The sequence below is a fragment of the Tiliqua scincoides genome, chromosome 6 (assembly GCF_035046505.1).
Source record: "Tiliqua scincoides isolate rTilSci1 chromosome 6, rTilSci1.hap2, whole genome shotgun sequence".
Taxonomy (NCBI): Eukaryota; Metazoa; Chordata; class Lepidosauria; order Squamata; family Scincidae; genus Tiliqua; species Tiliqua scincoides.
The window spans coordinates 75,814,065-75,825,294 of NC_089826.1; the positions used below are offsets into that span (position 1 = coordinate 75,814,065).

At 44.9% G+C, this 11,230-nt stretch overlaps 1 pseudogene; it reads left to right on the top strand.

The window, feature by feature from the left end:
* The first annotated feature begins 1,175 nt into the window (after positions 1–1,175).
* LOC136656543 (5S ribosomal RNA) lies at positions 1,176–1,295 on the top strand (annotated as a pseudogene).
* The last annotated feature ends 9,935 nt before the right edge of the window (positions 1,296–11,230 follow it).

Genomic DNA, 11,230 nt, shown 5'->3' on the forward strand with positions numbered 1-11,230 from the left:
AGCATGCAGTTGATCTTGTCCTGTCCTAGCTACAGCCCACATTCCACATTTTCTCCAAGTAGTTAATGAATATGAACCTCCTCCATGCAGTAGCCAGGGCAATCTCCAGGGAGGGTCATGATGACGCACTACTGCCCCACCCCATTGGTTTTTTTGCTCTACCTTTTGGTAGAATAGAGATATATCAGTGTGGTTTGTTTCATTGCATTCTGCATGAAATTACGCATTGAATGATATATAACATGATGGCATTATTCAAAAATAACAAGATTTTAAAAATGTTGGCTACTAGTGGTGTGCACTACTCCTGTGTGCATCACCCTGTGAGGCCTGTACCACCACCCCCCCAGCCACTGCTCTGCCATGATGCAGCTCAGCACTCATACAATGCAAAGTGCCTGACAATGTACCTGGGTTGTTTGTTTTTTTTTTTTTTGCCTAATAGCTCACTGTGCCCTTACTGAACACTCCAGAGTGTTAAGGAGCTCTGCAAAGCAGGACCATATTGGATGTGGAGGGAGCCAGAGTTATGAAAAGATCATCAAGTATTGTTTCTCCAAACCATTCCTTCCATTCAGGAGGGAGGAAGAAGGAGGTTAGGTTTCTAAACTTACTGCAGCCATATGCCCTTTGTCCACAGGACCCTGTTGCGGTAAGATCTCATGAGATCTCAAGTGATGTTGTGCAGTTCTTGCACAATTGCACAAGAATTTGTGCAATATCACCCCAGCAAGCTGAGTGGTAGTGAGCTACCACTGTGAGTGCACCGTGACATCATGAGGCACTGCAGTGCACAGTATGGGAACCACATCGATACCACCTAACTCCAGACAGACGGCAAAACAAAGAGGTTTGTGGTGCTCCTCATGGTTCACCATTCACAGTTGGAATGCTGCATTGTAGTGTACCATGGGTGCATTTTTTCATTCATAAGGCAGTCCTAAGGACTGGCATTCCTGGAAGGGGAGGGGCAAAACAGTAAGATTCCTTAGGCACCATGATGCCCATTTAAAGTGGCCCTTCCCCCTTGGCTTCTGAGCCAGGCACAACTGGCGAAGTAAAGAGGAGGTGTCTCCTCTGCTTTACTCTAGCCTTCCAGAACAGCTTGAAAGCCGAGGGTGAGAGGCTGCTTTACATGGGCGTCCTAGCACTGAAAAAACTTACAGCTTTGCTCTTCTGGCAGCAACTGTTACCCTGCAGATGCCTGATCTTATCTGATCTCAGAAGCTAAGCAGGGTCAGGCCTGGTTAGTACTTGGATGGGAGATCGCCTGGGAATACCGGGTGCTGTAGGCTTATACCATAGTCTTTCGAGACTGAAGGTTGCCAACCAACCTTGCTCCCCCCTCCAGGAATGCCAGTGATCCTGAGTATTTTAAGGATGAATTATGAAGTCCTATTCATGCAACTCCTGGTGTGTGTGTGTGTGTGTTTTTTTTATTCTTAAACTGCTGACACAACTTCACATGTACATATAAAGCTGCCATATACCAAGTTAGGCCATTACTTAGTAGTTAGACCAGTAGTTAGACCAAACTTCTCTTGAAACTGATGGGTAGTAACTTTCAGCTACTTGAAAGCTTCTTATCTGGAGTTATGGAGAATTGATCTCTTGGTTCCAAATCTGTGATATTTCCAAGCTAAACTAAATAATACATTTTAAATAAATGAATGATAAAAGTAACATTTTCCGTTTCCAAATGCTAAGCACTTCAATATTTCTAACACTCATTTAAGGGTATTTGAAGATGTCCTTGACCTTCACTCTAATGAAAGTTTCCCCCCCCCCTTTGTTTAATTACCAAATTCTTCTGAATGTGTTCCTGCCCCAAAATTAAACTTGTCTTTCTCAAAATTAAATTAAAAAAGAAAGATGTTGCTGGGTGACTTCATTTCTTAAAATGTTAGTTTTGTTTAAATTGAAAAACCCTTCAAAAGATAATAATACAATTTCTGGTGAGCTTCCCCTCCCCCATAAGCGTCCAGTATAAATAGTTCACTTGACATTTCACTTTCTTCTTCAAAGATATTCAGTCAACTTATATTCTCTTTCTCAAGTGGACATCAAGGTCACTGGATAGGAGATCTTCAAACTGATTGCTTCCCCTCCCCCAAATCATAGAACAAAGAAAAAAACTTTGCAGGAATGTTACAAGCTATCTAATCTAAAAGCTTCCAGAAAACCTTCCTAAAGCATGGGATGAAATTATATTGACACAAGCAATTGCGCAAATGTAAAACCTTCCATGTAGCCATTGCTTCTAAAAATTCAAGAGGCACAAGGCAGAGGGTCCCAAGTTTTGTGCCAAGTGGTGCAAAAGTGAATTGGGACACGGGAGGGCAATGGGGACAGAGGGTGGGTGAACTAGGCCTGGAAGGAGGTGGAGATGGGGGGCAAAAGCTCTTGCCAATCTTGCCCTCCCCCTGCATCCACTGACATGAGCTTGCTTGGGCCTGTGCAAGTGAATTGCTGGTGCAGGCCTGAGTAGCCCCATCTGCTGGTGCTTTCCCAGGGGCAAGGGTCAAATGTCCCCTTACCTCAAGGAGACCTCCAGCAGCCTCATTTCCCATGCTGAATACAGCGGTGGCCTTTTGGCATCGCAGCAGGGACAGTTAGTTCCATTAAAAACTTTTCACTCAGGCCAAATAGATACAGAATCTTCAACTGAAACAACTCTCTAGCAACCCGATCCTATCCACACTTCCCTGGGAGTAAGCCCCATTGACTCTAATGGAATTGACTTCTCAGTAGACATGTATAGGATTGGGCTGTAGGGCAGGAGGTGAGGTCTGGTGGTTGAGCTATCACCTTGCCTCCAAAAGCTAAGCAGGGCCAGCTGTTTTGAAGGGGGACATAGACTGGGAGTCTGTGAGTCTGTGAGAGGCCGCTGGCATACCTTTGCAGAGGAGCATGGAGGAATGTGGAGAAGTCAGCTGGTGAGGAAAAAAATGGATAGCATCTTGAGAACCAGACTCAAGTTTGGTTTGCAAACTGCCTATGAGAACTTGGAGGGTGCAAGTGTTGGCAGCCAGGATGATGACTGTGCTATGAAGGGAAACATCTGGAGAAATTGAGAGTTGTATGAGATTTTCTCATAGAATAGTACTTGTACAAACCTCATTGAAAAAGGGGTTTATGTTCAACTTGTCTATGTAAACTGCCTTGTGTCTATGAGAAAGACTTATTAGTATGCACACTTATTTCACTTTTCACTGGGTTGGGCATTTGGCTGGTCCAATTTCATCAATCAATCAACTGTTGTCAAACAATGTTCAAGTATTTTGCAAACATTAACTTTATTAGAGCTATCAAAAAGACACTTAGAAATCATCATCAGGCTTGATATTTATGCTAATTGCAAAAAACAAAGTAACTGTTACTGTGAAACAACAACATTAACTTTTAGAAAATTATAATGAATCGGTATTATTTTGTTTGGAGGAAAGTTTTACATAAACCCTGGACCAAATTGACAATGGACCACCTGGGGTCAGAAGACAATTATAAAATTTTCAAAAACCACCTGAAATTAAATCAGAAAGGAAAACAGAAGTTACTCTAATATGTGGACCTGGAAAAGGTGCAGAGGAGGATGACCAAAAGATTACTGGGCTGGGGCAACTCCCTTATGGGAGAAAGTTTGGGGTTCTTCAGCGTCTGAGTGGGGACATGATTGAGACAGACAAAATTATGCAGGGAATGGATAGAGTGGATAGACGGATGTTCTTTTCCCTCTCACACAACACCGGAACGAGGGGACACCCACTGAAATTGAGTGTCGGGAGAACAGACCAAAGAAAATATTTCTTCACCCAGCCTGTAATTAGTCTGTGGAACTTCTTGCCACAGGATGTGGTGATAGTGCCTGGCCTAGATGCCTTTAAAAGGGGATTGGACAGATTTATGGAGGAAAAGTTCATCACAGGTTACAAGCCATGATGGGTATATGCAACCACCTGATTTTAGGAGTAGCCTACCTCAGAATGCCAGGTGCAAGAGAGGGCACCAGGAAGCAGGTCTCATGTTGTCTTGTGTGCTCCCTGGGTTATGTCATGGACCACCATGAGATACAGGAAGCTGGACTAGATGGACCTTTGCCATGATCCAGCAGGGTTTTTCTTAGGTTCTTCTTACTTATTAATTTTTTTTAAAAATGAGAACATCTTGAGTAGGAAGGAGGGCAATTCTTCAGCCTTCTTCAGCATCAGCTGGATCAGGTGATACTTTCACCTCCATCAGTATCATTTACATTCATCATCATATTATGCTGTGCTGTGATGGTGCTGATGCTTGACTGATGCTGCTGGGCTAGGGAAAAAGTAGCCCTCACTCCTGTTCTTGCTAGCAAATGAAGCCGCCCTGAAATGTTTTAAGGGAAAGCTACCACCTACACAGTGGCATTCTCAGATACCACAGACTATTTCACTGTGGTCAAATAACAGGCTGTCAGTTGATCATGCCTGGCTGGTCAATTGACCAGTGTGCCAAATCTTACCTTCTTTCTACTACTAGGTCCAGTTTGGGTATGATTCTGGGAGAATGCCCCGTACTGGGTTCCCATGGTATCTCCTGCCTGACTCCAGATGGAACACTGAGTGCTACATCTACCAACTGGTACGGACGGTTCAGAGGTCAGCCCAGCCAGGTGGGCTCTGTGATATGTGTGGACCAATGCCTGATCAGGCCAACCCCAGCCTTCTTCCTTGGAAAGTTTCTGAAAGTTAAGCATCTGGACAGGGTGAACAGGGGCACATGGATTGTAGTGCACCTGCATGTAAATGGGTTGTAGTGCACCTGCATATTCCCAGGAAGGGGGCGGGATCAGCGGCACCTGCACAATTCATATCTGCCTTCTGGGCCTGATCAGATCAGTTTGAACCTGCATGAGTGATATCACTGGCTCAGGTCCAAGTTGACCCATTTCTGCTGCTGGGGCTTACCCCAGGGCAAGACGACAAATATCCCCTTGCCCACAGGAGACTTCCAGCAGCCAAAACTCCCCTGAGAGACAGAGCGGAGCATTGGAGCGCAGGAGTTTAGGTAGGATTGGGCTGCAAATTCTGTGAGGTTGGCATCCATTCCATGTAAATTACAGGCAAATATGTGAATTATTCAGAGTATAAGAGGTATGCTATTGGCATGCTAAGAAAAGCAAGCTCCAAATAACTCCATTGCTATTACCTTTATCCGCAGGAACATAAGAACAGCCCCAATGGATCAGGCCATAGGACCATCTAGTCCAGCTTCCTGTATCTCACAGCGGCCCACCAAATGCCCCAGGGAGCACACCAGATAACAAGAGACCTCATCCTGGTGCCCTCCCTTGCATCTGGCATTCTAACATAGCCCATTTCTAAAATCAGGAGGTTGCACATACATATCATGGCTTGTAACCCGTAATGGATTTTTCCTCCAGAAACTTGTCCAATCCCCTTTTAAAGGCGTCCAGGCCAGATGCCATCACCACATCCTATGGCAAGGAGTTCCACAGACCAACCACACGCTGAGTAAAGAAATATTTTCTTTTGTCTGTCCTAACTCTCCCAACACTCAATTTTAGTGTATGTCCCCTTTGAATCTTGACTTTATGACTGCAGCCTTTAGCATATATTGTGTAGACCATGATGACCCTGGATATTCCACCAGAGAGTTAGCCCCCAATCAAAACAAATTAATATCTTTTTATCGCCTGTGTTGCTATCTGAGACACCATTGCTATTACTCTTAATAACAGAATGTAATGAATGCAGTTTTATTGCTATTACATTCATGCAACTGGCTGTCGCTGAAACTTTTAATTAAAATTCTCTCTCTAAAAAAAAGGCCGTATCTGATGAGACAGGATTAAAACTAAGGAATGGCCACTTCTATGCAAAGATCTTCAATATTTATTCCCCTTTCACCTGTTCAAAACAAAGGAAGCAGTTGCCTTTCAGAAAACGAATGCTGAAGAACAGGTTTGCCTTCAGTATGACTGTGCAAATTAACAATACTAAGTGTATGATTGAGTTCTTTAAAAAAATTAATATTATCAAATAACTTGCAGTGAAACTAATGCAGAAGTCAACCTGCATCTAAATGCAATAACTGGACTAATGGTTGGTTGGCAACCTTCAGTCTCGAAAGACTATGGTATAAGCCTACATATTCCCAGGCGGTATTCCCAGGCAGTCTCCCGTCCAAGTACTAACCAGGCCTGACCCTGCTTAGCTTCCAAGATCAGACGAGATCGGGCATGTGCAGGGTAACAGTTGCTGCCAAAATAATTAAAACTCAGAGGTGGTGTGGTGTCGTGGCTAAGAAATGCAGCTGCATGTCTTACCAGCATGCAGCTGCAGCTGGTTAGAGATGTAAACATTACTGAGCCATTGGGGAACAGTGATCATGCTGCGATCCGTTTTGACATGCACGTTGGGGGAAGAATACCAGGCAAATCTCTAACAAAAACCCTTGACTTCCGACGGGCAGACTTCCCCCAAATGAGGAGGCTGGTTAGAAGGAGGTTGAAAGGGAGGGTAAAAAGAGTCCAATCTCTCAGGAGTGCATGGAGGCTGCTTAAAACAACAGTAATAGAGGCCCAGCAGAGGTGTATACCGCAAAGAAAGAAGGGTTCCACTAAATCCAGGAGGGTGCCCACATGGCTAACCAGCCAAGTTAGAGAGGCTGTGAAGGGCAAGGAAGCTTCCTTCCGTAAATGGAAGTCTTGCCCTAATGAGGAGAATAAAAAGGAACATAAACTGTGGCAAAAGAAATGTAAGAAGGTGATATGGGAGACCAAGAGAGACTATGAGGAACGTATGGCCAGCAACATTAAGGGGAATCATAAAAGCTTCTTCAAATATGTTAGAAGCAGGAAACCCGCCAGAGAAGCGGTTGGCCATCTGGATGGTGAGGGAGGGAAAGGGGAGATAAAAGGAGACTTAGAGATGGCAGAGAAATTAAATGAGTTCTTTGCATCTGTCTTCACGGCAGAAGACCTCGGGCAGATACCGCTGCCCGAACGGCCCCTCCTGACTGAGGAGTTAAGTGAGATAGAGGTTAAAAGAGAAGATGTTTCAGACCTCATTGATAAATTAAAGATCAATAAGTCACTGGGCCCTGATGGCATCCACCCAAGAGTTATTAAGGAATTGAAGAATGAAGTTGCAGATCTCTTGACTAAGGTATGCAACTTGTCCCTCAAAACGGCCACGGTGCCAGAAGATTGGAGGATAGCAAATGTCATGCCTATTTTTAAAAAGGGAAAGAGGGGTGACCTGGGAAACTATAGGCCGGTCAGCCTAACATCCATACCGGGTAAGATGGTGGAATGCCTCATCAAAGATAGGATCTCAAAACACATAGATGAACAGGCCTTGCTGAGGGAGAGTCAGCATGGCTTCTGTAAGGGTAAGTCTTGCCTCACGAACCTTCTAGAATTCTTTGAAAAGGTCAATAGGCATGTGGATTTGGGAGAACCCGTGGACATTATATATCTGGACTTTCAGAAGGTGTTTGACACGGTCCCTCACCAAAGGCTACTGAAAAAACTCCACAGTCAGGGAATTAGAGGACAGGTCCTCTCATGGATTGAGAACTGGTTGGAGGCCAGGAAGCAGAGAGTGGGTGTCAATGGGCAATTTTCACAATGGAGAGAGGTGAAAAGCGGTGTGCCCCAAGGATCTGTCCTGGGACCGGTGCTTTTCAACCTCTTCATAAATGACCTGGAGACAGGGTTGAGCAGTGAAGTGGCTAAGTTTGCAGACGACACCAAACTTTTCCAAGTGGTGAAGACCAGAAGTGATTGTGAGGAGCTCCAGAAGGATCTCTCCAGACTGGCAGAATGGGCAGCAAAATGGCAGATGCGCTTCAATGTCAGTAAGTGTAAAGTCATGCACATTGGGGCAAAAAATCAAAACTTTAGCTATAGGCTGATGGGTTCTGAGCTGTCTGTGACAGATCAGGAGAGAGATCTTGGGGTGGTGGTGGACAGGTCAATGAAAGTGTCGACCCAATGTGCGGCGGCAGTGAAGAAGGCCAATTCTATGCTTGGGATCATTAGGAAGGGTATTGAGAACAAAACAGCTAGTATTATAATGCCGTTGTACAAATCTATGGTAAGGTCACACCTGGAGTATTGTGTCTAGTTCTGGTCGCCGCATCTCAAAAAAGACATAGTGGAAATGGAAAAGGTGCAAAAGAGAGCGACTAAGCTGATTACGGGGCTGGGGCACCTTCCTTATGAGGAAAGGCTACGGCGTTTGGGCCTCTTCAGCCTAGAAAAGAGACGCCTGAGGGGGGACATGATTGAGACATACAAAATTATGCAGGGGATGGACAGAGTGGGTAGGGAGATGCTCTTTACACTCTCACATAATACCAGCACCAGGAGACATCCACTAAAATTGAGTGTTGGGCGGGTTAGGACAGACAAAAGAAAATATTTCTTTACTCAGCGTGTGGTCGTTCTGTGGAACTCCTTGCCACACGATGTGGTGCCTTTATGCGTCTAGCCTAGATGCCTTTAAAAGGGGATTGGACAAGTTTCTGGAGGAAAAATCCATTATGGGGTACAAGCCATGATGTGTATGTGCAACCTCCTGATTTTAGAAATGGGTTATGTCAGAACGCAGATGCAGGGGAGGGCACCAGGATGAGGTCTCTTGTTATCTGGTGTGCTCCCTGGGGCATTTGGTGGGCCGCTGTGAGATACAGGAAGCTGGAGTAGATGGGCCTATGGCCTGATCCAGTGGGGCTGTTCTTATGTTCTTATGTCAGGGTCCACAGTTTGAATCTTACCTCTGCATTGAGTTCTCTCTAGTTGGTCTTATGCAAGATACTACCTCTCAGCCTCAGCTCCAATATGGACATCATCATATTTACCTTACAGCAGTGGTTCCCAAACTTTTTAGCACTGGGACCCACTTTTTAAAACAACACTCTATCAAGACCCTAGACTGTATCTATTAGTTTAGTTTAAAAAAAAAAAAAAAGTTTTATTTTACTAGCCACTCAAGCCTCTATTTTAGTAGCGACTGTTACCCTGCAGATGCCCGATCTCGGAAGCTAAGCAGGGTCAGGCCTGGTGAATACTTGGATGGGAGACCGCCTGGGAATACCCGGTGCTGTAGGCTTATACCAAAGTCTTTTGAGACTGAAGGTTGCCAACCAAGCCTCTATTTTTATTTTATTTTTTTACTATATTGGGGGGGAGGAACCACTTTCTACAACATTTGTGAAGCTCCATGTTCATCAGATTGGGACCATTCTGGGCCCTTGCATTCCCCTTTGCCTGGCTTTCGATAAAAGCCAAGGTTACTGACCCATGAGTGAATGCACACGTGTGGCTCAGTTTCATGTTCTGTAGGGCTCAATACATTTCCTTGTCAGCATGGGGGAGGGAACTTCCTTCTTCAGTTTGTCAGAGGCTGCATTTTTTAGATTGGGACCATTCTGGTGGGGGTGCTTTCTCTCAGCCTACCCTTGAAAGTGGATCAAGGCACATTTGCCTACTTGAGAGTAAACATGCACATGCTGCTCCATTTAAATTTCCATTGGGCTCAATATATTTTCTGTGTCAGCTATCAGCTTGTCAGTTTTGCGACCCACCAAAAATTGGGTTGTGACTCACTGGTGTGTCCAGACCCACAGTTTTGGAACCACTGCATTACAAGGTTATGGTATGGAGTACATCAAACTAATACATGTGAAATGCTTTGCACACTCTGAAAGTGCAGTACAAATATTGAGAAGTAGTCGGACCCTGGTATCTGTGGATCCAGCAGAGGATTTGACTTACCGTGGATGCCAGTGGATGCCGAGGTCCAAATTTAAATGCCTTTAAAACAAAAACCACAGAAAATGGGACTCCTGCTGTTTTTTGCACCAAAACAGCTCTGTTTCTAAACCTCTGCAGCTATTTTTAGGGCTGAAAGACCCACTTCCAGGCTGTGCAGACTTTTCTTCTCCCAAATTCACCCCAGAATGGAATCTGCTGGTGTACATCATACTGAGCTAGCTGAACTAGTGGTCTGATTGAGCATAAGGCAGTTTCAAGTGTTCAGCATCCCAAACATTGACTATTCCACACAATGTTCCTTCAGAGAGAAAAAAAAAAAATTGACCTATGAGATGGGCAATCACCCCCCACCACCACTACCATGCCACAGCTAATACAGATACCAGCAGTTTGCAGAACTCCTGAAAGTCAACTTAACAAGAGACAGCAAAGAAAAATAAGCAAGAAACCATATTATTTTACAACAAAGTTAAGGCATTGAGAGCGCAATCCTGAGTGCTCTTTGGGGCTTGTGCTGGCCTGGGACTGTAGCAACTGTGCCATAAGGAACTTCTGGGATGACTTCGGAGTTGGCAGGGGTAGCGCAAGAATGTGCCAGTCCACAGAGGCAAATTCAGCCTCCATGGCACCGCAGAAAGGTAAGGCTGTGCCAGCCGAGGGCAGCAGGCCTGGGGGGTTGGGGAGGGCTGGTGGGTGAACTGGGCCTGGGAGGGGGGTAGGCTCTGGCTCTTAGACCGACTTACAGTCAGCACTTACTCCTGCTTGGATCTGTGCCAGTGATTTTGCTGGTGTAAACCTAAGTAGCCCCATTGCAATGGCTGGGGCATTACTTGGGATAAGGGGACATAAGTCCCTTTACTCCAAGTAGTGCTCCATCCATCTCTAACCCTGTGCTGGATACAGTGCAGGCCAGTCGGTCTGCTTGCCTGCCGGGTCCAGTACGCATTAGGATTGGGCTGTGCTGTATTCAAAGCTGTGGCTTGTGCCAGAGAGCAGAACCTGGCTGAGCTGCACACTGATACTGCTTTCTCCTTCCTTGAACCATACAGAGTCTTTGTCCTAGGAAACCTGTTCTGTTAACTGAGGACCCAGCCATTCCTAATTCAACCTTTTCCTTAAAGATTGGGCTTTCTCCAGCGTAGGTGGTTCCTTTGTTTTTTCCATGACTTGCAAGAATATTGGTGATATGAAGCAGCACCTATTATGCAAAGAATTGAAAAACAAGATTCTGATAGTGGAAGTTAGAAATAAACAATAGAAATGCCCTGAACATTCTTATCGGTCTTTATTGTAACCATTGGCAGAGAACACCGAAGGGATAAGGCAAGTCCTCCGTCACCTTTTTGTTTTATGTTATCAAGATTCATTATATAAAGATGAGTTGTCTTTCTGAAAACAAAACACTAGTGAACAACTGCTGGTATAAAGCCAAGAAAAGTTGACTTTTCTCAG